Source organism: Ictalurus punctatus, chromosome 26 (assembly GCF_001660625.3).
Source record: "Ictalurus punctatus breed USDA103 chromosome 26, Coco_2.0, whole genome shotgun sequence".
Taxonomy (NCBI): Eukaryota; Metazoa; Chordata; class Actinopteri; order Siluriformes; family Ictaluridae; genus Ictalurus; species Ictalurus punctatus.
The window spans coordinates 17,961,469-17,967,121 of record NC_030441.2 but is presented as its reverse complement, the minus strand read 5'-3'; the positions used below and the strand labels follow the sequence as shown (position 1 = coordinate 17,967,121).

Sequence of the window (5,653 nt, the reverse complement as noted above, 5' to 3'; positions counted from 1 at the left end):
TCTCATATGTTTATTCCCAGACCCGTCAGAGTCTTTAAAACACGTTGCAGCATTTTACAGTGTGTGTGTGATTTAAAAAAAAAAAAAAAAAAAAAAAAAAAAATCTGATTTGTGATCTTGAACAAAACGCACATTCAGCACACAGTCAGATGAAAAGCAGCTGTGGATTATAACATCTATAAATCAGAGCGGAGTATCAACTCTCTCCTTTGTGTTTGAGCTGCTGTTCGGTGCGGACGGATTTCTTCATCGCCTTCTGCATGATCCACGTGGACAAATGGAGGCCGAGGAAAGCTCCGCCCGCAACCCAGAACCAGTTCTTCCTCAGCCAGCTCGGGTTCTTCATCCTCAGCGTACACTCTCAGTGCTGACACAACAGGGTGAGAGAGAGAGAGAGAGAGAGAATGAAAAAAAACAAGTGAAAAAATAAACAAGAGTCCAGAAAAATTTGCTGATTGCTCTATATGAGCGTTGCCTGAGTGGGTGTGGCTTAAAATTCTAATGAGCAAGCCCTCTGTCTGAGACTCTCGGCCATGTGATTGGCTATGTTGAAACAAACAAGCGTTGCACGGGGTTAGCTCCACCCATTTAACACTAAAAGTGTAAAATAAATAAATAAATAAATAAATAAATCAATAAATAGTGGTCCAGTTCATGTACACGTTATAAAGTCAGGGATTATTCAGAATTATGATGACACGTCTTGTTCAGAAGATGAACAGGACGTCAGTACTGGATGAGAATTTGGTACTGACTGACCCTCAGTCCAAAGAAAAAGAGGGATTGATGGGTCCTCATTATGTATTAGACTTAACATTAGTGGCATAAACTTTAATCCACATCAGGCGTGTTAATGTACACGTGGAGATTACAGCTGGGCGAAAGGTCAAAAAAACACTTTAACGTGCTCATAATTTAAACTGCAGCGTTATTTTTTCCCCCCAGTGTCACAAACGACTCGTTCAATGATCCGTTCTAAACTCCTCCTTTCAGAGAGCATACTCTGCTCTGATTGGTCAGACGTCCCAGTCTGTTGTGATTGGTCTACCGCCGTCAGCGGGTTTCAAGAAGTAAACGCCCACTACCGTAACGTGTTTCTGCTCCGTCTGTCAGCGAGCAGCCGATGAAGACCGGAGGCGGGGCTTTTTGTTACGGACCTACGTAGGTTAGTACAGGAATTAAAGTCTGGAATCACTAACGAGTCGATTCAGCTGTTCAGAATCGATTCCTTCTTTTGGGAGTCAATGACTCCGTTTGTCCTGCGCTTCGATTTTTCAACCGTCGCAGACTTTTTACATTCACACAAACAGATACGTATATAACACGCTACATGAAAGGGAATATTTGAAAAACTATAATAGGTGCACTTTAAAAAAAAAAAAAAAAAAAAAAAAAAAAAAAAAAAAAAAGGGGAAAACTATTTGAACACTGTGAAAATGAAACATGTGAACGTTGTGGGGAAAAAAAACACGAAAGAAACAATAATATGAACATTTTCGGCAGGTGTCTCATTTCCTTGGATTTTCTAATCCATCTTAAAGCGCGGCCGCCCCTGCATTTATTTCTGCTGCCTCGTCTCGTTCTGTTAGTGAAGCTCCCACACCAGGCTCTTCGTTATTTAATACTAAAACATAAACAGTGAGATGAGCAGGAAGACGACGCCTACAGGTGCACTCAGTCTGTTATTCCTTGGTCTTGGCCTCCCTCTTCTTCTTGCTGGGTTCAGGGAGAGGAGGCAGCGGTGCAGGGGACACGTAGGACACGATGCCCGGCTCGGGAGTGTAGTCGTCTCTGTTCTGGTGCAGGAGCGGGTTAGATTTGATCGTGTACCAACCCCAGTGAATGAAGCCGAGGCCCGAGCCCATCACTATCAACACCTTGTAATTGTGCCAGAAGCTCCGGAGCTTGCCCATGGTCCTGGCTGCGTCAGAGAGGACAGAAAGAGAGAGAGAAAGGGAATTGTAGGATTCAATTCAATTACTCGGATATCAATCTTTATAACTAACGTGTGATCTGCAGCGGCGTTTAAGATTTATCTGTAATGAAACTTGACTTGTTTAGTTTTACACGCTGGTCTGGATCTTGCTAACATGCAAAACCCATCTGTTATCACGTATGTTTGAGATGTATTGTTGACGTATTGTTTTTCCTGCTTTATAACTATAGAAATAACAATTAATAATAATAATAATAATAATAATAATAATAATAATGTCTCCCTGTGACGTCAGAGCGACACATGACCTATAACTTCTCGCAGGAATAAAGAAAACAGCAACCAAATGATGACCAGAATCCCTAAACACATCACAGATCACAGATATAAACATCAGTATAAACTTGTTTAATGTGTCTCAGGGTGGAGTTTAACTTTAATATTAGCCTAAATATCCAAAATAGTGCACTACGGAGGATACACAAGCACTGGAGTGCACCTGTATAAGGAATATGAAGGCATTTAGGGTTTAACTTGATATTAATATTCCTTATATGTCTCTAGATCTGAGAAAGAATTCCAGATTGTTTACTATTTAACAACAGTTAGATCATTATTAGTAGTGTGATAGCTGGGAAATACCTAACGTTCATTTAGTTCGCGATCTAGATACTAATTATTCACAGATGCTCACGCTTTGTTCACTTATATGATTTTTTTTTTTTTAATCGTTTGTATTAATATACCAAAAAAAAAAAAAATTAGATGTAATTCCAGCTCACCTTCAGGTCTCAGTTGTTTCTGCGGCGGCCGCCATTTTGGGGTCCTTGGTCTTTGATTTCGCGTCTAGTCCCGCCTCCTGCATGGGGATTGGTCAGAACTTCGGCCTCCGACAGTTCACAGCTCGGTGATTGGGCAGTTGTCATACGTGCTAGCCAATCCTTGAGTAGAAGGCGGTTAGTACACAAAATCTCTTTACCTTTATTTATTTATTTATTTATTTTTAATTGTAGGTTATGTAACAATAAAATTAATATATTCAATTTAAAGTCTTAAACGGCAAAAATTAATTTGACTCACTTAATAAATTATTCCAAAAATCTTTTCGGACAGGCAATCGATTCGGGCAGACGCGTTTCATGACGGTTTCTTATTTATGCTCTGTGTTAGCAACACTTTGTTTATTTATTAAGATTTCTTTTCTTTTTTTCTTTTGGAAAATGTTCATTTAATTTTGATGTAAATCTTCCCATTAATACACTATATGGCCAAAAGTACGTGGACACCTGTCCATGGACTGTTCCCACAAAGTTTGAACCGTACGATTGTATAGAACGTCTCTGTACGCTGTAGCGTTATCATTTCACTTGATCTAAGAGACTCGAACGCTGCTCCACGAACCGAGCTCCGTGAAGACGTGGTGTGTTCAGGTTAGAAGAACTCGAGTGTCCTGCACAGAGCCCTGACCTCATCCCTCCTGAACACCTTTTAGGATGAACTGGAGCCTCCTCACATCCCGACATCAGCACCTGACCTCAACTTCACCGTCCACATACTTTTGACCGCATACGTATAGTATCTTCCTATACCTACATCATGCAAATCAACATTTCTCTCTTCTTTCTAATCGAAATCATTCTAAAAAAACAAAACAAAACAAAAAACTTTTAAACCAAATAAACATTTTTAAATGATACTTCTTTCATTGAATGCTTCTTTCAAAAAGAGAAATCCAGACTTTTTGGATCACATGAACTCTCTACTAGTGTATTTCTAATCTATTTAGTATTGTAGTTTAGATTACACCCCCACCACCCACCTCTCCAGAAAGCAGCGTGTTATGCATTTTTCAAACAGCAGAGGGCGCCCCCCTTCACTGATTTCACTGCTCATGCAGGCAGCTTGAAAATATCTGGATATAAATACTCTCTCTCTCTCGCTCTCTCTCTCTCTCTCTCTCTCTCTCACACACACACACACGCACGCTCTGAGCTGAGAGAGATTTCATTGTAATGGGAAATTCAGCAGTGTTTTCGGATGATCTACAAACAGAAAAGTTAATTGTTAGATTCATCAAACGATAAAGGAATGATACATAATGAAAGAGTGTGTATGCACCATGTATGTGTTGTGATATAACGTGTGTGTGTGTCTGTTTGTGTGTGTTAAAAGAGGAGGGCAACAAAAAAAGTTGAGTCAGCAAAATTGCCATTCAACATTAGAGAACATGGAGAAGTGTGTGTATGTGTGTGCACATGTTAAAGAGAGAGAGAGAGAGAGAGAGAGAGAGACTCTGAAGTTGTATCGTAATCTCCATAATTTACTGTGCTTCCTGGGGACGTGTTTAATTTCAAAGAGCCACAAAAATTCGAGCCAGTTTTGATTCGCACTCGGCATGCTGGGAAGGTGGAGGACCAGTGGTGCCCTGGGGCCGAACACATCTGTGGGAGCAACATCTGTGGCCACGGATAATAATGTCAAGCTTGCTCGCTCACTCTCTCTCTCTCTCTCTCTCTCTCTCACACACACACACACACACACACTCTTACTCTCACTTGCTCTAGATTTCAGATAAAGCAAAAGTCAACTGCAGGCTTTATCAAGGTTTCTGCTCTGTTTTAAGAACTCTGTGTGCTATTTTCTCTGTTTTGTCGAATGTTATAAGACGTCAGTCAACATTTTTTTTTTTCACTGAGTTTCTGGGTTCAGGGCAGCCAAGGCCAACAGTGTCTCTCACATGGCTCTGTTTGTGTGAACACAGCTGCACAACTGTTTTGGACAAGTGATCTCTCTCTCTCTCTCTCTCTCTCTCTCTCTCTCTCTCTCTCTCTCTCTCTCTCCCTCAGACAGCATCTTTCCCATTCCCACACTTGAAATTTGATCAGGATTCCAAGCTGTACCCTCTGGATCCGTCCCGAATCGAAGTGGTGCCTGCCGTCTCGCACTTCTGCATCCTCCTGCCCGTGTTACGCAAGAGAGACACACATGGAACAGTGCATTTCCCATATCTGCATTGGGAACGCCGCAGCCTGTACATAAACAAGCATGCTGTGAGTTTACTGTCGTGCACGAATAAACTTGTTACCTTCAGCATGACCTGTAAATTCTGCAGCGTTGCTTCTCCGGTTCGCATGAATTCTCTGGATGATCCGAATCAGGGTATTTATTCTCCATGTCTCAGTCTTTAAGGTTCTTACTTTTGGTTAATCCGGGTATTTAAGTGTCTCACTCATGGTTCGTCTCAATCGTCTCAATCTGAGGTTCTGTATCCTGGATAGTCAGAGTTTTTAAGGCTTTCATTCTTGGTTAGTCCTGGTCTTTAAGGTCCTCACTATTATCCAGTCGCAATCTTAATTCCCAATCTTTAAGGTTCTCTCTCTCGGTTATTCCCAATCTTTCAGGTTCTATGTGTTGGCTAGTCAGAGTTTCTAAGGTTCTCACTCTTGATTAAGCCCAGTCTTTAATGTTCAAAGTCATGATTAGTCCCAGTATTTAATGTTCTGCCTCTTGGTTAGTCCTAGTCTTTAAGGTCATCACTATTGGCAGGTCCCAATCTTTAAGGTTCTCTCTCTTGGTTATTCCCAATATTTATGCTTCTATGCAGTGAGTAGTCTGCATTTTTAATTTTCTCACTCTTGGCTACTCCAAGTCTTAAAAGTTCTTACTTTTACTTAGTTCCAGTTTTTAAGGTTTTCCCTCTTATTTAGCTCCAGTATT

The 5,653-nt window shown here is 40.9% G+C and overlaps 1 long non-coding RNA gene across 1 annotated transcript in view; it reads right to left on the bottom strand.

Moving 5' to 3' along the window:
- The window catches only part of LOC128629176 (uncharacterized), a 2,743-nt gene extending 4 nt beyond the window's left edge, over window positions 1-2,739 (bottom strand). The window contains exons 1-3 of the long non-coding RNA XR_008393478.1: window positions 2,719-2,739; window positions 1,667-1,921; window positions 1-367 (exon numbers count right to left, since the gene is read on the bottom strand). The exon at window positions 1-367 is cut by the window's left edge and continues 4 nt beyond it. This is a non-coding gene — a long non-coding RNA (uncharacterized LOC128629176). The remainder of the gene's footprint in view (window positions 368-1,666; window positions 1,922-2,718) is intronic.
- Window positions 2,740-5,653: the final 2,914 nt, after the last annotated feature.